General features: G+C 38.1%; 1 long non-coding RNA gene across 1 annotated transcript; it reads left to right on the forward strand.

Moving 5' to 3' along the window:
- The first annotated feature begins 15,712 nt into the window (after window positions 1-15,712).
- Window positions 15,713-17,300, forward strand: LOC140791764 (uncharacterized). The gene is made up of 2 exons (XR_012109628.1): window positions 15,713-16,052; window positions 16,139-17,300. It is a non-coding gene; the product is annotated as an uncharacterized lncRNA (long non-coding RNA).
- The last annotated feature ends 4,209 nt before the right edge of the window (window positions 17,301-21,509 follow it).

Consider the following 21,509-nt stretch of genomic DNA (forward strand, 5'->3'; position numbering starts at 1 on the left):
ATTAACACTAAAAATTACTTCTTCGCACGAGATTGGCCCGTGTTATTAAGTAGCAATGGTAAGCCTTCCAATCGCCAATCGGATCGGATTAGCGGGTTCGGATCGGGAGAGCGGTTTACTTTATGGGAATGTTATTATCCCATGTTTTGAAGATGAGATTCATGTTGAACCATTGTAGTGCTAGAAGAATGTAATACTTGACAAAATTTTATAGTATATAAATAGTGAAAATTTTGATATTAGATATCCATCTGTGATATTGATGGTACATGTATTGTGTAAATTTTGATGAATTCAGTCAAATTAATTTTTAGGCAAGAATTCTAAAAGTAATCATGAGTAAGTAGTTGTAAAATAAAATTATTAATGGGATATTACTCAGTTAATTAAAGAAACTCATGTTGTATGAATATTATCGGGATCAATTTCTAGTAGCATTATATTAGTTAGGGCATGATTAAGTTTTCACTTCTCTAAAAAAATTGTTAATCAAAATTACAAATATTTATTTACATTAGACCAAGAAAATGTCAATTTAATAGTTTTTATCATTTATCTCAATTATCACCGCCATACATCATTTTTATTTCATATTCTAATCCAATACATCATAACATTTTTTTCTTTTTTTTAACCAAACATAAAAAAAAATATTAAAAAGACAATGCATTTTACTTTTATTATCATTTACGTCTTATTTTATCAGTATTTATTAGTCGTCTCATCTCAACTATTTGTTGGTGACAATAAGAATGCAGCACAAAATTAAGAAAAATAGATGACAAAGGGTGTCAGATAAATCGTTTCCTTGCTCAAAACCCATAATATCTTTTCTATTGTTTCTAGGGCATGAATTTTCTATCATGGTGCCCAAGCGTGTTTAAATTGGTATTAGGAATCTGTTGTCCAGAACCCTTGCAATGTGATTCATTGCCCTTAACTATCTCTTTTCCTTTCCTAGTAGCATGGCATTGCCCAAAACCTTCACTTTAGTTTGTTGATTATGGTAGCAATATGTCCTATATTTATATTATAAATTTAGTTTGTGCTTCTCTTTTGCCCACTAGATATTCTGGTATTATCTAGACCACATATTATATGGTCACATGTTATTTAATATGATTTAGATAATTTATTTTGTTCTTACTTGTATGGTAGATGGCTAATTGTAAACAAAAGGTAAGAATATTTTATAGGGATAAGATACACCATGATCCCCAGAAAAGCTAAGGATATCTTATGGGGGTAAGATGCAGCATGATCCCAAAAAATGGTGGAGAGATATCTTATTCCTTTGTGGATCCAAATAAGATGTTTATAAAACCATGGATATAGCATATTAATTTGGTCGCCCACCTATTTGTAGTACCTAATATCAAGGACATCATTAGATGAGGTCTAGTAGAGATAGTTCATGATAAAGATATTTTGAATATGTAATATAATTTCATATGACCAAACTATATGAATAATTTCTTTTTCACCCCCTAAACTATCATTATTTTCTACCGGTGACCCTTTGAACTTTTTTTGTACACAATGACTTCCTAAATTTTTATTCTTAGTACAAAATGACCTCTTAATTGAAAGGGTCAAATGAGATATTTTTGATAGTTCAGAAGATCATTATATACCCAAAAAAAAGTTCAAGAAATCATTATGAAAAAGAGTGAAAATTTAGAGAGTGAAAAGGGAATTATTTCCAAACTATATTGATATATACTTTGTACATATTATTGCTAATATAAAAGTGTTTTTAACTCAAATCATTACAACTTTTACTATTTTGAATGAAGAAGACATTCAAGCCTCTATCAATGAAGAGTTTTTAATTTAAGCCACAACAACTATAGTTGTTGTTAATGAAAAAGATTACATTCAAGCAACTATTAATGAAGAGTGTTTAACTAAAGCCACTATAACCGTAGCTACTGCGAATGAAAGGTTAATAATTGTCATTTTTTGCTTGTTTGGTTAGCCTCTTAAGATGTGGATAACAACCAAAAAGTGTTATGATGAATGAATCTTGATTTCTATCTCCTTCTATTCTCTCTACCTTAATCTCATTTCCCCTTCCTTCAAGCCCTAGTCGTGCGCCATCTCAACGTCGGTGTTTTTCTAACTTCCCTCATCTGTCAATTCCTCTCTCTTCCTTAGGATCTCGGTCACTTCTCCCCCTTCATCCTTATCCCCTAAACTCCACAAACCATCCACCCTCATCTGCACTATCATCCCTAACATTATCATCACCACCACCCGTCACCTCCACCATCACCCTCACTCTTGCATATTTTCGTCATAATTGCAGTGCAAATCTACGAATGGCATAAATACCAAAAACATAGATCAGAAAGTTATAGATCGACCATCCTTAGGTTCGTAATTTTCTAATAACAGGAGAATATCTGATGAATATTTTTCCTCGGTTATTGCGCATATTGCTTTCCTACAACCGATCCAGATATTGAAGAGGACATTCCGTTCTTATTAGTGGTATTAGAGCGACCTCGGACCTCCACTAATGGTGGATATAAGAAAGATGGCATCATCAAGGAGATCAATGGAGGACACACTAATAACAAAAGACTCAACCCACAAAAATCCTCACAAAGAGATCGATCCCCTTGGGGCGACCGCGGTAGAACCGAGTCAACCGACATCCGTGGGTGTGAGCATGGGCTTGGTAGATAAACTTAGGGGCATATTCCAAACGTTGTTGCATCAGGTGGACGCAATACAGAACGATCATAATGCCTTAAAAGAATACATCATGAACCAATCGGCTTCGTCATCTCCTCGACGAAGATCAGTATGGCAAGAAGGACCAGCGGTGGAACCACACCGAATCGACACCCCATAGGTCTAGGTACAACATGTTAATGTCAATGAGCCATTTTTACCTATTCCTACACAACATCCCCCACCTCTGGTACACCAATCGAGGTCGGCGATGGTGGAACCTGAGAGGCGTGCAGCATCGGTGCGCTTCATCGGTGAAGAAGATTGGAACTTTGACGATTATGTCGATCCCTTTGGAAATAGTGTTGGACGTGTTCGAGGATTCCGAGAAGGAGAGCAACAACCACAGTGATTCAGACCTGAACCAAGGATTTTTCGCGAGCCTGCAATGCTATTCGGGGGAGAACCGCACGCTTTGACTTTTCAAAATTCGAAGGCGGGGATCCGATGGATTGGTTGTTTTAAGTGGAACAATATTTTGATTGTCAAGGGACAGCGGAGGACGCAAAAGTGACGATGACAATCTTTCACCTTAAAGGAACGGCGTTGCATTAGTACTGATCGGCCATTCGAAGTGGAGGATTTACTAGTTGGGCAGAATTTTATAAGAGGATTACACGCAAATTTGGGACAGCGGTGTATAAAGATTTTGCCGCCACATTAAGCACAATGGTTCAGAGGACAACCATGTTAGAGTACCAGACAGAATTTGAAAGAGTTAATAGCCAGTGCGAGCCACCTTAGCTTGAACCAACATTGATGAGCACCTTTATTTCGGGGCTGTGGGAGGAGATCTAGACGAACGTTCGTTCTCTCTATCTTACCACTCTTGAGGAGGCCTTCAAGAAGGCCGTGAAGATGAAGCAAAAGCACAAGGCTTTGAAAATGGCAGCGAAGGCAAGTTGGGGTAGCGGAGATGAGCGATTTGCACACCGAGAATGTCGACTAGAAATTCTGCGAGTTCAAAGGCAGCGACTGCTAGTATAGGGGCACGATCACCCTTGAGACCATCTTTCGATGTTAGAGGAGGCACAAGACCCCCGTTCAAACTCTCACACCTGCCCAGGTGGAGGAGCGAAGAGCGAAGGGGCTTTGCTTTCGATGCGATAAATGCTTCACCCACGGTCATCGGTGTTCCAAACTGATCAAGAGTATGATGCTCATCGACGATCTCGAGGGGGACGATGAGGTTGCTGGTGATGGAGAGTATACAGAGGAGGTCCATGGGGAGGATGTGGAGGAGGGCGCAGAGGAAGATATCCAAGCTGAGATATCGATGCATGCATATCCGGGTACTTCCGCACCATGGACATTGCAAGTTGACGGACTCGTTAGAAATCATTATGTGCACATCCTTATCGATTCCGAGAGTACACATAATTTTCTAGACGAGAGGTTGGTGAGGAACATGGGCTTGAATGCTAAACTGACCGTGGAGTTTGAGGTTGCTATTAGAGATAGCACGAAGCTTTGAGCGAAGAGCTTGTGCCGCTGGGTCAGTATACGAGTGCAAAGACACGACATCATTGTGAATTTGTATCTGTTGGCGCTGCGAGGAGCAGAAGTTGGGCCATCCATCACTATCACATCTAAGCCAGAGGGAGTGTCTTCTACTGCTGCTCTTGAGAAAAGTGCCTTGCCCTTCAGTAGCCCACTTGTCAACGTCCCTATTAGGGACGCTGATCCCCTAGCTCGCCCTATTCGGCCTCACGCCAACTCCATCACTCTGACTCCCTCGCCAAAAGCTGAGAGTACTTCCGCCAACCAAGCGGATGTTCACATTCCATACATCCAAGTCACTATCAAATCCCAAACTCCTCCCCCACGATTACCAACACCAACCTATGTCACCTAGAAAACCCCATGTACCATGCACATACCTCTAAGCGATCTATTTCTTGGGTTGACAAAGATGATCCTAGCCTGATCCTTAGTTGCCCATCTCCTAACCTTGACACCAAACCTCAGGGCCCCTTAGCTATACTGCAGCAAATCCAAGTGGAGAGCAAAAGCATCAATGTCTTGCTCAGCTCACCAAGGAAGAGGAAAGCTTCCATTGACTCGGCTCTGCATCCAAAGCATCTTTCTCCACTCGGTCCACCTCAACAAAGTTCGAAAAAGTCAATTTCCACTAATTCCATGGCCATGGTGGCAATGCCTAAGGTGTCACAAGACAATAAATGAAGATATTAGCATGGAACTGCCGAGGGTGCGGAGGCCCTACGATAGTTCGGAACCTTGCAAACATCCTTCGCAGTACCAACACAAACATGGCATTCCTCTCAAAGACTAAGTGCGGAGAACCTAGATCTCTGGAGATCATCCACACTCTTCCTCTTTCGAATTCTTGCATTATCCCCTCTCGTGGTCCTGCGGGAGGGGCTCTGGCTGCATTGGGACGACTCGGTGCACGTGGAGATTCTGTCCTCAAATGACAACTCCATTTTTGCTCGCATCCGAGATCCCATACCAAATCAGGACTGGATTCTTAGGGGGATCCCTATCACTCTGATAATAGTCTGCTTTGGTCATGCATAAGCAGGCATTCTGTAAAAGATCAGCCTCCATTCTGCTGCCTCGGCGACTTCAACAATATTGCTAGTTCTTCGGAAAAGTATGGAGTCTCAAACACCAACTCTTCTAGGCTGGTTTCCTTTGCTGATTGGATCAGCTCTGCCTCATTGGTCGACTTGGGTTTCAGCAGCCCAGCATATACTTGGTCGAACAGAAGGACGGGGTTTCAGTGGCCCAGCATATACTTGGTCAAACACCAACTCTTCAGGGAACGACTTTGACAGAGCTCTTGCAAGCGTTTCTTGGTGCACCAGATATACGGAAGCTAGAGTCCTCCACCTTCCTGCAATCTCAAGCGACCACAACCCATTGCTTCTTGAAACAATGTATTCTGCTTCTTTTTAAACGCAAAGATGTTCAGGTTCGAGAACTAGTGGTCCTCTTTGGACTCTTTTCTTCCTACGTGCAGGAAGGCTTGGAAGGACTCAAATGTAACACCCAAACCCTAAGCACGTGCATGACACGAGCCCACACGGCACGTGCGTAGCACCTGACCATTTGGTTAGTTACTGACAATCAAATAAATATGTAGCAATATCATAATTTTATCCACAACATCTAAACTAAGAATAACTCAAGTCTAACTGTCAACAGCATACAGATAACCCTACTTGGGCCCCACACAGGCCACAACACATCATCAAGAGCTTTTCACAACTATATATACACAACGGTGGTATACACATAATTATACAAGTACAAAGTCACCTGCTAAAATATAAGACAAGGATACAAACACACTTTGGAGGATGTCCACTAATACATTAAATAAGATAACTCATTTGGCATATAACACTATGTCATAATGTCAAATGCAATGGTGTATAAATTATGATAATTACTCAATAATCATGTGAAATTCTCCGTATCACAATCACCACCGACATCTCGGTATACCATCATCACACTAGACCATTGTGCATAGTCAACACCCGGTACCCGATCTCAACATCATATCCGAAGGTTTAGAGCATATTCTATCATCTGCAAGAGTATCTCAAATATAATTATACCCCACCACTCGCTAGGGTATCAACATTCATCTAGACCGGGCACCCACTTAGTTGATAGAAACCTCGTGAGGATAACTCGCCACATATGCCCTGGCGAATGGCATGTGTTCGATTGTCTATGCGCACAAACTCAACTGACCTCGGACATGGGCTACGAGATATCGCATATCAGCGACCATAATCATCATTTCAAGCACCTCTAACCCTGGCGCCTACTGGGGTATCCTCACGCTTTCTATCAACTATCCTATCAATCACATTTCATGATTTCTTTCTAAATGCCAGATCACATGTATGTATCCAGTACGATAACGAGTCAATGCATAACAAGAATTTAGGTAGAATAGGAATCAAGATAAAAATGATGCAATGTAGACTCCAACCATGTATCTAACACATGCATACTCATGCTAGTCTATCACATGCACACTCATACTAGAAGATCATCTTCATATAAAAATCATAACAGTATAATCATATCTAATCATCTCTATTTATCATCATCATACTCATATCCAAGATCAGCTTAATTTTATGCATGATAAAAATATGCTCAATTGTAATCATCTCTACATAAAGTCATATAATCATGCTGGAGGTCAAAACATGCATATATATAATATATAATATAACCTAATTTAAGAAAGACGTTTAGGGGATAAGACTACTCACACCACTGCAAATACCAAACCACCACTCGTTCACGCTGCTACGATAAAGATTAAACCTCGATAGCTAAGTCCACAGGGTCTTGAATAGGGGGGTCGGGAATTATTTATAACAAATAATGTCAGTCTTCTATCAAAAAGATAGTTTCTTGTTGTAATTATGTACTCTTCATTTCTATATTTGTTTTGTTATTTATTAAAACATAATTATCTGCCTATTATTCTCTTTGATAATTAAGAAAATAAGAATTAAGTTACTGCAAATAATTACGTAAGAATATAGGTACATAACCCTAATTATTACTATTACCTACCTAGGATTAAAATAGTAATTTATATTGTAAGTATTTTGCTAAACATGATATAATTAGAATTATTTACTAACTATGATATAATTATATTTAATTTATATAAATTAAATACATTAAATTAACTAAACTAATTGAATAATTAATAACAAAATAAAATATAATTAGAAATCAATAATATGCATATATATAAACTATACAGTGCTGAGCCGAGGCTAGCATCACTTGTAGGGTGCAATCTAAGAGGAAAGAAGGGAAGAAGGAGGAGGAGAAGACGAAGAAGAAAAAGAAGAAGAAGAAGAAAGCTGGGAAGAGGGTTGGGCCGTAGGGGAGAGGTACAGCCGCTAGTGGCCACTTAGCGGCCGGCCTCTCACCGACGGCTCAAACCTCCGGTGTCTCGAACGACAACTGATAAAGAGGAAGAGTGAGAGAGAGAGAAGGAAAGAGAAGGAGAGAGAGAGAGAAGAAGAGAGAGAGGCTCACCGGCGGATAGAAGGGCCAACAACGGCTCTTTCCGGCGATCAGTAACTATTTGCGGACTAGAGGGGGAGAGAGAGAGAGAGAATGCGGGGAAGAGAGAGAGAGATTATTAGAGAGAGGAAGAGCGGGTCACGCGGCAGCGGCGAAGTGGTCGATGGGCCAAGTCCCACCTCCATGCGTCGCCGCGGCATGGAGAAGAGTGGCTCGGTGGAGGTGCGTGGTAGCCCCACCGCGCCACAGCATGCATGGCATGCTGGGCACGAGGCCGGCCATAGTGTGGCCGGTCGCGTCGTGCCCAGCAAGCCTTAGTTTTTTTTTAACCCTGCTTGGGTTGTTACATCAAATATGCCAGGAGGGGCCTTTTCTGAGAAGACAGAGATGCTAACGAGACGACTCAAAGTTTGAGTTGTTAAGCATGCTGGGAACTTAAAATGAGAGATAAGATCTATTGAAGAAAAAATAGCCAAGATCTAGTCTACGGATCACTTTGAAGTAAACTGGTATCGAGAGAAATCTCTTCGAAGCCTCCATGACAATATGCTTCTTCGAGAGTAGCTCTATTAGCACCAAAGAGCCAAGGTAGCCTGGCTCAACTGCGGGACAGGAATACAATGTTTTTTCACATATCGGCAACAATACGCAAGAGAACAAATCGCATATCTGTGCTCAGGACTTCAGAAGATCATTGGATGGCCAATCAGAAAGAAATCAAGGATGCCTTTATAAGCCATTTCAAGAATCTGTTCAACTCCACTAACCCTCCCTCTATTCTAAATTATATGTAGCACAGGTTGAGCTGGGTGAAAAAAATTTCTACAGAACTTGCTGATGATCTAACTATGATCCCAACAGAGAAGAAGATTGAGGATGTAGTAAGAAATATAAGACCTGACAAGGCGTCGGGGCCTGATGGCTTGAATGCTCATTTTTTTTCAAACCTGTTGGGGGGACTTTAAGCTTGCAATCTGCTTTGAGATCAATCGATTTTTTAAATCTGCTAAAATGAATGAAGAACTAAACAAAACAATCAGAGCTCTCATCCCGAAGAAGGACACTATTCTGGTCAGTGACTACAGACCGATTAGCTTGTGCAACACCCTCTATAAAGTCATTGCCAAGATTATTGCCTTGAGAATAAAACCTTTTCCTTCTAGGATAATCTCCACTGCCCAAAATGCATTCGTCCCGGGAAGGCAAATACTTAACAACCATATTGTTGTTCAGGAAATGATCAGCTACCTTAAGCGTACTAAGTGCAAGCCGGGCATCTTCATGATTAAAGCTGACCTATCGAAAGCCTTCGATAGGGTGGAATGGGCTTTTGTAGAAGACACTCAACCTCTATGGGTTCCCAAAAGGATTCATAGCCCTTATCATGGCGTGCATCACATCCACATCATTGGAGGTGAATGTTAATGGAGCTGATGGTTATTTCAAGCCGGCTAGAGGCATCCGACAAGGATGCCCACTCTCGCCTTATCTTTTTATCATGTGCTCAAATGTATAGTCTCTGTTGCTGGAGGAAAAACAATTGCAAAAAGAATTTGGCGGTGTCAAGATTGCTCGAACAACTCCCAATCTAACCCATTTACTCTTTGCAGATGACCTCCTTTTGTTTGGGAAGGCAACCACTCTTGAGGCCTTTACTCTGAAAGATGTCATTGACAAATATTGCAAAGTCTCGGGGCAAGCTATAAATCTTGAAAAATCTGCAATCCACTTCAGCAAATACACGTCTATTGAAGCCAAAGATCAGGTTATCAAAATCCTCAAAATCAAGCCTTTGTCTCAGGGAGAAAAGTACCTAGGCAGTCCCCTAGTAGCACCAATTTCCAAGAAGGAAACTCTCGAGTTTGTGGTAGAAAAACTAAGAAGCAAACTAGCAGGATGGAAACTAAACAACCTCTCCCACGCTGGTCGATTGATTCTCATCAAGTCTGTGGTATGCTCAGTCCCAATCTATTACATGTCAACAATGGTCTTTCCTCAATCCATCTTTAAAATTATAAACAACACCATTAGAGATTTCTGGTGGGGTTTTAAAGACCACAATCCCCACCTTTATTTCAAGAAATGAGATGACTGCTGCAAGCCCATCTTCTCGGGGGGGGGGGGGGGGGGGTGTTGGAGATAAGGCACCCTAAGCTGGCTAATTTAGCATCATCAAGGCAAGGTACTTCCCTAACTCCTCATTTTAGGAGGCCACTAAAGGGAATAGGGCCTCATGGTCCTGGAGCTCTATCCTTCAAGTCAGAGAAAGCTTGTGGAAGGGAGTCAAGTGGCTTGTTGAAGATGGCAAATCAATCCTTATACGAGGAGATCCCTAGTTGCTCGGCCATGACCTAAATGAAGTGGAGCTGCCGGAAGTTATTCTTAAAGTCAACGACCTAATGCATCACAACAGCTGGAATGAGGAGCTTGTTAAATCTGTTTTTACCCCAAAAGCAGCGGAGTCAATCCTAAACATTTTTCTGAAAACCAATGCTCCAACAGATGAGAATAGGATGATATGGACTCAAACTAAGAATGGTCAGTTCTCGACGAAGTCAACCCTAAATGTTATTTCAAATGGAGATTAGAGCAGCTGTAATAACCCAACCTAAAAAAAAAATGTTCTACATGGGCACGACTGTGGCCGGCCTCGTGCCCATGCAACTGGGTATGGCGTGGGGGTGCCACGCATGGCCGCGGCGGGCCCCAGCGTCGCCGCAACCGTTGCAAAAAAAAAACCCCCAACCGCCTCTCTCTCTCCCCTCTCTAAATATCTCTTCTCTCTCTCTCTCTGTCTCTCTCCCTCTCTCTCTCTCTCTCTCTACTATCGCCGCCGCCGCCGCCACCTCCACGAGTGCCGATGAGCTCTTTCTCCTCCCCTCTCTTCTTCTCTCTCTCTCTCTCACTATCTCTCTCTCTCTCTCTCTCTTTCTCTTTTTCTTACCTTGGCCTCGGGCCCGTCGGAGCCGAGCCGCCGGCGAGAGGCCGGCAGCTGGCTGGCCACCAGCTGCCGGTGCCCTCCCCGCAGGCCGGGTCCACACCTCCCTCCCCTCCTCTCTTCTTCTTCTTCTTCTTCTTCTTCTTCTTTCTTTCTTTCTCTCTTTTTCTCTTCCCTCCTCAGCTTCCACTTCTTCTTTTCTGCACAGTGTTGGGCCGAGCCCAGCACTGTAGCAGTGTTTTATTTATTTATTTATTTATTTGATGTTATTTATTTAGGTTTTTTCCTTCTTAATTAATGCAAATAGATTATTTAGACATTAATTATTTTAATAATAATATATTCCTCAATATGATTAGTATTAATTGTAATTTGTATAATCAATGATTAATTAGGTATAAATATAAGTAATACTCATTTTTATTTATTTATATCTCTATTAGATTAATATATAGATTTGTAAATTATAATTATCAAATTTATATACCAATATTTTTATGAGATACATTTTAAATAATTCTAATAATTTATTATACATTATTATTTTGTGACAAATAAGATAATGACTACATAGTCCCTAATTAATCAAGATATAATTTAATTATAATTAGGTTTTTATCTATATTTATATTTTATTTATAATAAAAATCTAGCCAATTATAAAATTAAGTATAAATTCTAAAATCTAATAAATCATCATATTTTACTCGAACGGATTATAATGGGATAAACAACTAACTTTATGTTACTTAAACATTTTCAGATCTCGAACCCCTTATTTGAGACCCCGTGGAATTTGCTAGCGATGAGTGTCACTCGGTTAACTGACGGGTGTGAGAGATGCATGGTTTGTGTCCTCTGATCAGACTATGAGTAGTCTTATCCCCTAGACGCCTTTATTAAATTATGATATATTATATCTTATGTACACGCATGTTTTGACCTCCAGCATGATTATATTATTTTATCTAGAGATGATTACAATCGAGTATATTTTATCATGCATTCGATTATGCTGATTTGGGATATGAGTACATTGGTGATATATATAAAGATGATTAGAGATGATTCTAATGTTATAATTGTTTACCAAGTTGATATGTAGCATGAGTATGCATGTAATAGATTAGCATAAATATGCATGTGTTGACGATACAGTTGAAGACTACATTGCATCATTTTCTCTTGATTCCTGTTCCACCTAAATTTCTGTTATACATTGACTCGTTATCGTACTGAATATATGCATGTGATCTGACATTTAGAAGGAAAACATGAAATGTGATTGATAGGCTAGTTGATAGAAAGCATGAGGATACCCGAGTAGGCACCAGGGTTAGGGGTGCTTGGAGTGATGATTATGGTCGTTGATATGCGATATCTCGTGGCCCATGTCCAAGGTCAATTGAGTCTGTGCGCACAGACAATCGGACACATGTCGTTCGCCAGGGCATATGTGGCGAGTTATCCTCACGAGGTTTCTATCAACTATGTAGGGTGACCGGTTTGGGTGGATGTTGATACCCTAGCGGATGGCAGGGTATGGTTATATTTGAGATACTTCTTGCGGATGACAGAGTATGCTCTGAGCCTTCGGGCATGATGTTGAGACCGGGTACCGGGTGTTGACTGTGCACAGTGGTCTAGTATGATGATATTATACTGAGATGTCGGTGATGATCGTGATGTTGAGAAATGCATATGATTTCATTTTTATCTGACATACCTGATTATTGAGTGGTCAATATATATCATATATGGTTACATTTGATATTATAACATGGCCATGGTCGGCATGCATCATGTATCATATTTGATAGAGAGTTATGATGATCATATGACATGGAGATTTATTTATTCATTGTCGAGGATTGTATACTTTTATCAGTATGACATATTATCTACTTTTCATTTATGTATTATTGAGGATACATTCATATACTCATTTATGACATAATGGTGGTTTTTGATTCATATTATTCAGTACATGATTTACTCTCTGTTTGGCATCACTGATTCGGGGTAAGGTCTATTCACTGAGCCTTTTGCTCATGACTCCCTTTATTTCTTTTCTAACCCCCTCAGATATGTGGTACGTGATAGCGACTTGAAAGGATATTTTAGAGCGATGATGATGTGAGCTATAGATGCGAGATGGTATAGATGATAGTTTATATAGAAATTGAGTTGTACTAGTATTTGATATTTGTACTCTTTGTATTAAACGATGATTTGTATAATACAGGTCGAATCATAGTGTACTCTTGTATTAGTTATTTTAATTGTATCTTGATGGTTTGTTGTGGCCTGTGTGGGTCCTGCCAGATTATGTAGCGGTCTAGTGTATATTATTGTGGACTTGGATATTCATATGTTAACAAGTTTATTTGGTTGATAGTATGATGTATTTGGTTATAGATTATGTGATCATGGATAGGTTAACAGGTTTTATTTGATGATGTCATGATTATATGTGCACAGGAAAGTATCTGTGCGTGACAGGCCCCGCCCGACCTATCGCGTGCGTCGCGTGTACTGTGTGAGCACGTGGGCGTGCACGTGCCGTGCCGGGCGGGGGTGTTACAGCAGCTCACCATCGGATGAAATCAACAACAAAATTTGGAAGATTATCTAGAAATGCAAATGAGTCATCCCTCGAGTCCAAACTTTACTTTGGCGCTGTCATTGATGCGCTACTAGTCCGAGCTTTGCTCAACCGAAGAATACCAACGATAGAGCCAACATGTCCGATGTGCAATGAAGCTCCAGAAATAGTTGGCCACTTACTGCTTGGGTGTAGCTTCGTAAGAGTGATGTGGTTCACTAGTAGGATATGCCAAAGGGTAGAGCTACTCCCTTCCCAAGTTGATCAATGGATAGTAGCTCTGCATGCAAAACTCTCAGCGGACGATCTCGCTTATGCTTTCACTATAGCCTAGGCGTTATGGAAAGAACGAAACAAGCAGATCTTTAACCAGAAACAGCCAAATCCAGGTGAAATCATTGAAGAAGCAGCCAAGTTGATGGATAATGACAATACACTCCCCTCAAGATATTCGAGAGCTCAAGATGGAGGCAACTTGGCTTCACACTCGATCATTCAAGAGAGGTGCAACTTCCTACCGGGAGAGATCGATCGTTGGGTGGATGCGTCGTGGCGAGGCTCACACGATGGTGGAGTGGGTATCCACTTTATCAAATATCCCAACGACGAGGGCTTAGACAAGGGTATCTACTTGAAGCACTGCAAAAATGCACTCGTCGAAGAAGTGCACGCTATTCTCTTGGGGTTAAAAGAGGTCATCTCATACTCCTGCGACTCCTACATATGGGTATTCAGTGACTGCCTTAGAATGGTCAAAGCTATCAATGGGTGGGAGGATCCTAAAGATTGGTATGTTGCTGAAATTCTTCGAGAATGCAGAAGCCTTTTAATGGCCAACACAGCAATTAAAGTCCTATTTACTAGTAGGACAAACAATGGCAAAGCACACTCATTGGCTGGGCTAGCAGAGCAAGGAATGGCCAAGGCTTTGTAATCACTTGCAAATATGATGTAATGGCTTTCAATTAATACAACGTCTACGGACTTTTAGTCAAAAAAAAAAAAAAACTATCGGCAGTCCAACTCGACCACATGGAACCTCTCATCACAACTAGCATAGTTGATTGAGAGGTGGAGAGCGACTAGTTGAGGCAGCCAATAGCACTCAAGCTCGATGCCAAGGCTAGTGAGGAGAGGCTACTATGTGTCACATCAATCAAGTGGAGAGATGACCAATGGAGGGTTCCATTGATAAGAGGACGATGAGAGAAAGCTTTTGGGTTGGTAAAATGAGACACGAGGTTGCCAGTTGACCAAATTTTTGATGAGATCGAAACAAAGGAAAGGGAGAAAGAAAAACCAATCGAACCACCAAACTAAAATTAACTCGAGGATGCAAGGGAGGACTCACCCATGAATCACACAATGAGGTTGGTGGGGAAAGTAAGAAAGAAAGAAAGGGGCTACGAGATAGAGGGAAAAGAAAGTAAGAAAAGAAATGTAATGTTATAGGTTGGCACATCTCGGTGCCACCATTGACCGTCATCGTTGATGGGTAGATGGTGCTTGATAGGTAGTTGATGCTTGAGGGAATTGCTAAACATATTGGTGAACAATGTTGGTCAATGAGAATCAATCTCTCTTTGCTTTGTTGTTTCACCACTTTTTTCCTTTTGAAACCTGATTACATTATTAAGTATCAGCGGCAATAAGTAATTGACCAAAATCGTGCTAGTGTCTTGTTTTATATTCCGGTGCTTATTCATACTTGTTACCACTAAAAATTGTTGGTCTTTCTTTTTCCTATATCTAGAGAAGAATTATCAACACAACATCAGATGCCAATCTCCTATTTTTTTTTTATCACATATTGATAAATAATCACCCCAACTGTATTATAAATAGGCAATCATTATAAAAAGATAATCAGTAAACCACATCAAAAAATTATGTGAGAAAGAGAAAACATAAAAATAAGGGAAATTTGTATATAATACTCTATTTTATAACGTAATTATAATTTACACCCTATATTTTCACTATTTATAATTTGAGCCCTCTGATTTAGTGAATATGTAGAGAAAACACTCGGGGTTAGATTTGAACTAACACCTCATAATATTTCGTTAAGTAGAGATATTTTATTTTTAAAATGACTAAAATGTCTTTATATTTAAAATGACTAAAATATCCTTAATATGACTTGGTTGAGGGTATTTTTATAATTTTTTTAGTTTAGTTAACTTAACTCAGATATTTGATAAGTTTAACTAACTAATCTAGCGGCATGGTGTTTTCTGTATATATTCGCTAAATTATAGGACTTGATTTATAAATAGTAAAAATGTAGGACGTAAACCATAATTTCATTAGAAAAAATAGGGTGTTATATGCAAATTTCGCTTAAAATAAATATCCGTTTCAAACATAACGAGTCAAACCAACCCAACCCACTCACGCACACACTTAAGTCAAGCTTAAGAGTCAAACACCACTCAGCTATTCACTTTCTTCCTCCCATTAATCGGAGTGGGTTTGGGAAAAAAATATCTCTTTTCCCATCGATGCCAATCTCCATCAAGTCGATCCCCATCAGCGGATTTTCGGCAATGCAGATCATCCTCACCAAACTGTCGACAAGAGCCCACACAGCAAACAAATTTCCATCGGCAGATTTCTAGCAGCAGATTGCAGATTTCCAGTAGCAGATTCAGCGAGCAGATTTCCAACGGATTGGTTAAGATCTTCACCAATGAAATGGGCCCTGGAAGTTTATAAATAAGGAGGGAGGGTTAGGTATGCTTTTCTTTCCTGGGTATTTTATGTTTAGTTTCTGAGATTTTCTACTTTGTTTTGAGGAGAAGTTTTAATTTTATTTCTAGCATTAAGCTCATCATTTGTTTCAATTCAACTGCAATGGAGCTACTTCGAAGAATTCCTCAGACATTGTAAGTCAGCAATTTGTTCAGATTTAATTTAGCATTCGATTTGATTCTTAATTTTTAGCATTAGTCCTGATTTCGGCAACTATTCAAAATCAATTTCAGCATTAGATCTGATTAAAATGAACTCCATTAATCATGGATCAGATTTTTGTTAATTCGGATTGAAGTCAGTTCCGAGTTCTCATTAATTTCTTCTAGTTTGAATTTTTTTTTCCCTTTCATTTCGTTACTGTTCATTAGTTGAAATCTCATGTTTAATAATTTGCATGAGAATGATATGCATCACAAACAATTTTATAAAATAAGGAGATAGAGATAAGATACAATACTTTCTTGTAGAAGATGAAGATGATGTTTCAACTTTGTATCCTAGCACTTTATTTTTCTTTCTCTAACTTTGAGCTTCAGGTAGTATACTTATGTTCTTTAATTCTGCATTAAATTTATTAAATGCACTCTTAGCTTTTTGGAGTTAAATCTCAAGATACTTAACTGTTTTTTTAACTGAACTTACTCTTGAAAAAATTGCTCATATAGATTAATTTCTAAAAACAACATTTTATTAAATAATATAGAATTTTTAGAAGTTAATGTTCAAGCGATCGAAAAAGAGTTTTCCTACAAGCTGCACATTTATTTTCTTAAACATGTCGGATTATCTGCATAATTCATCATAGGTGATTTGGATGTCTATCTCTCCATCGTTATCATAATTATTTTTGTTTTATTCTCCTGCAGTAGACATCTCCCTAGAACTATTGGTAGATAATAATGAATCAATAAAAACAATAAATTTTTCTTGATCAAGTTCATAGTCATCATCCTTATATTAATTAGTATCATCCCAACTAGCTTGCAAAAATTTGCATTTTTTTACAATTTGCACACTCTTTAGCAATACGACGGTAACCCTAACATCTCCCTCCCTTGATTTTTGCTCTTAAGTTTTGTGCCTTCAGTGATCAAGGATAGTGGAGGATTTATTAGAACTTTTATTCTTCTCTAAGACTTTGGCCTTGAGTTTGTTAACTATGGCATCTTTCAAATTTTTAAAAAAATTTCTAAATTTTTTTCATGAGCTCAATCATCTCATGATCAATGTCTTCGTGCTCATCTGACTCGTCATTGTCCCTCTTGATGGATGAGAAGATTTTATCTTTTTTCAGTAGTCTGGAGGTGGCTTCATAAGTCTGAAGATTACCTATTGTAACATCCGCCACCAAACACGTGGTCCTCACGTGGGTAGAACCTATGTGATTATCACGTGATCTGCTAGTCAATGTTTTAACATAATATACAAATGAAAAGCCACATTTTTACAAATAAAATAGACAAAAAAGTCCACAATACTAAGGCCACAATAAGTCCAAAATACATATCTATAAAATATAAGTCAAAACCCACGTAGGAGCTACAAGCCTTCTAGCTTAATTTACATGAATAGAATAAAAATAAGAATTAGAAGACTAAAAGTCAGTCTTCGCCAGATCCTCCATAGGCCCGGAGTCATCTACTAATCTAAAAACGATTCCACTAAAACATGGTGAGCATAAAGCCAGCAAGTATCTACTTCTACAGTCTACAAGTAGTGTAAACAAGGATACAGTAATAGGTAAATATGAATATGCGCATTATGATCAAATAGAATGCATCATTACCACATACTCATCATGCTCATCCAATGCACACATGTTAATGCAAACAGTAACATGCCATGCTCCAATCCGAACTAGCATGTCCTCAATTCGACCATGGGGGTGTTGAAAGAAGCCATTGAGGGCACCCTTGCGAAGAGAGGAAGCTCATGAGACCAGTGCGGCAAGGCACGAGGTCGCTGGCTTGCCGGATCATAGTGAGATAGAGAGGAGGAGAAAAATGGAGAAAAAAAATCCTAATTAACTAACGAATGACAAATTAAACTTACCTGGAGGATGAGGGAGCTCGACGCTTCGATCCAGGGGTCGACGGTTCTAGCGGCGCTTCAGCGCGGCGAGAAGAAGGAAGGGGAAAAAGGCTACTGGCGAGTAGAAGAAAGAAGAAAGAAGAAAGAAGAAAGAAGAAAAATGAATAAAAAGAGGGAAGCAAAGAGAAGAAGAAAGAAAAAGAGAGGGGAAGAGAGGAAAAGGGGTGCACATGCGCGCAATTTTTTCTTTTTGGGATGTTACACCTACAAGTTATTCAACTCTAACAGAATCAACATTTTTACTCTCTTTTATAGCTTTTACTTTAGCTTAAAGTTGCTCAAGAAGAAACCGGAAGATTTTTCTCATAATTTTGCTCTCGGGTATCTGCTCATTAAGATTTAAATTAGAATTAACAATATTAGATTAACTTGACATAAAGATCATTAAAAATTATGTTCACCTCCATGTGAAGGGTCTCAAATCTTGCGGTTTCCTTCATAAGTACTCTCAAAAATATCTCATTCATTATTTGCTACCTCATAAGTGTAAATCCAGTGAAACTCGTTACTAAGTGACTCTATTAATATGGCTTTAATTGTCTTGCTATTATATCTAGAATTTTCATAATCTACTTAACCATTGAGCAATAGATTATTTAATAATATTTTTATTTTCATCGGTTATAGTAGAATATTAAAACTAGAAGAATTGAAAGCCAATACGCTCATCAACAAATTTTAAAAATGCTTGTATCTTAGTTTTTACGTATGAATAGTTTGGTCCATCTAGCAGTGGAGATACAATAATAGATAGTCATTCTCTAGAAAGTTTCATCTTCTAGAAGATCTCCATATAAGGTGAAAGTCATGCTCTGATACTAATTAAAAATATTTGATTATTTACTAAAAAAATATATTTCAATTAGAACAACAAACAATAATTAAAATATAATACATAAAAGCGCATGTAAACATGATAATTTTTATATGAAAATCTCTTTATCAAACAAGAATAAAAAACCATAGGTCCCCTCTCCAAGATCAAACAAAGTACTATAATAGTAAGAAGTTATAAAACACTTACAGACTGTGCTTTCTTACCTGCAACCATCTTTTAAGTGATTTCCTTGACTCCTCCTATGCACTTCATTTGCTTGCCTTAGCGACCTTCAAGGTGGGAAGCCTTTGTGGCCTTTGAGGTAGTAACAAACACAATCTCCACAATAGTAAAGATCCACCACATTGTATAAAGTAGACCTCAAGAATCTTCCCGCAAGTCTTCCATTTTATATTTGCAAAAAGATAGGGTCCAAATACCATAATATGGAATGCTCTTAAGATCGGAGAAAAGTCACTTTTGTGGATGCGTTCAAACGATCAAATGAATGTCCAAGCAACCCAAACATATTCGTGCATTGCTCGTTCCAACGGACATTTAATCCCTCGTCCATCTTTGCTCTTGGAAAAGATCCATTTGAATCTTTTCCGTTCAAACACTCATGTTCTATCTCCAATCGTGTGTGCCTCATTTGAAACACAGTTCAATGACCTTCCAATACATCAATGAATTTGCTCTTGGGATAAAACTGTTCAAACAATCATTCCGACAAGGTTCTAACACTTAAGAGACTTCAAAGTTCATACAAAAACATACCTTCAAAAAAATATTCCATTTGAATGCCGCCATTCAAGCATAAGATCTGCAGCTTAACATCTTAAACTGATTCTTCTACTTTATGGTAGTTGTGTTGCAGTTTTTACAAGTAATTCTAGAGAAAGTATATCATAAAAAACTTTGTTTATAACGAATTTGTCAATTGCAAAAGCTAACATAATAGTTATCGGGTTGGGCGCGGGCTACGACTAAGCCCGAAATTAGCCCAATTTTTTCGGCCTTTAACTCAACCTGGACCTTAGCCGCCCCTACAGTAAACCAATGGTCCGAGGCAATGGTTAGAGATATAGAGCTGTTTTGTTGCTTAACACATGTTTCTTTTTAAAAATCATACCTATTTATAGATTGATCAAATGGTTAGATATTTATTATTGCTTTGTGACACAATCCGATTTGTTGCTCTACGAATATTCAGTGACAAATTTTAATTGTCATTAAAATTTGTATCATTTTGTTTGGATGCAATCAAGAGAAGAGGAGGAAAAAATAAGTTTACTCTGTTTGGTTTAAAAAATAGGAGGAAAAATAAGACGTTTACCATTACACCATTCATCTTGTATTTAATCATTAAAATAAATCAGCACAAGCTATAAAATTCATAAGATTACTGTTTTAAAATGATAAGATAATAAAAAAAGTAACACATACAAGCTATATTATCCACGAGCTATAATATCCGGCACAAGTTTATCTAATATTTAATTATTATTTTTTAAATTTGTTAATAGAATCTAAAAATTCAAACAAATAATATAATAAAATGGGGCATATTTGAAATATTAAAATATAAAAAGAGTATATTTTTTCTTTTCTTCCTTTCTCTCCACTTTTGGAGAGAAGGTGATATTTATTTTCTCCCTTTCTCTTCCTTTCTCTTCTAAATATAATTCAAACAAGAGAAAATTATCTCTTGATTTTCTTTTCTCCTCTCCTATTCTCTCCATTCCAACAGGGTTTATTAAAAAAGTGCTGATAAAAATAAGAGAAACAACAAGAAATTGTATTTCTCACTAGTTTAGATGATGATATTGGCAATTAGAATATGAGGCAAAATATATTTCTTTAGGAACCATTTCTTCTAAGAAAAGAGAGAAGTGTAAGGGGGTGAATGATAATAAAGGCAACATATAAGGTGTTTTTACTAAATTTCTTAATTCTTTTTATGGATTATTTATTCACTATGTAGATTATATTTTAGAAAAAATATAAAAATGCCCTACATTTTGCTTTTATTGTCATTCACACACTACGTTATGAGTATTCATCATTCTACCCCAGAATTTTGCTTTTATTGCCTAAGAACTAGGGGTGAAAACGGATCGGATACGGATCGGATAGTGCTCAACCCATATTCGGATCCGTATTTTTAGTTCGGATACGGATTCGGATAACGGATAGTAAAATTTAAAACCATATCCTAACTAAACGGATACGGATAATTTTCGGATAAAGGATCGAATCTTAAACGAATATTGATTAAATTTAAAATAATTAGAATATTTTATTTAAATATAATTAACACAAAATTATTAAGAGTTTTATAACAAATAATTTTTTTGTATGTCAAATATATAAAATTAGAGAAATTAATCTCTATAAATAATATATAACTTATTATTAGTAATAATATTAATACTTACTATTTAAATAAGCAAACTAAAAATTGTAAATCATTTAAAAAAATATGCGGATAAACGGATATCCGATATCCGTATCCGAATCCGAAAAAT

Source organism: Typha latifolia, chromosome 7, assembly GCF_019914945.1.
Source record: "Typha latifolia isolate L0001 chromosome 7, TyphaL0001v2, whole genome shotgun sequence".
Classification (NCBI taxonomy): Eukaryota; Viridiplantae; Streptophyta; class Magnoliopsida; order Poales; family Typhaceae; genus Typha; species Typha latifolia.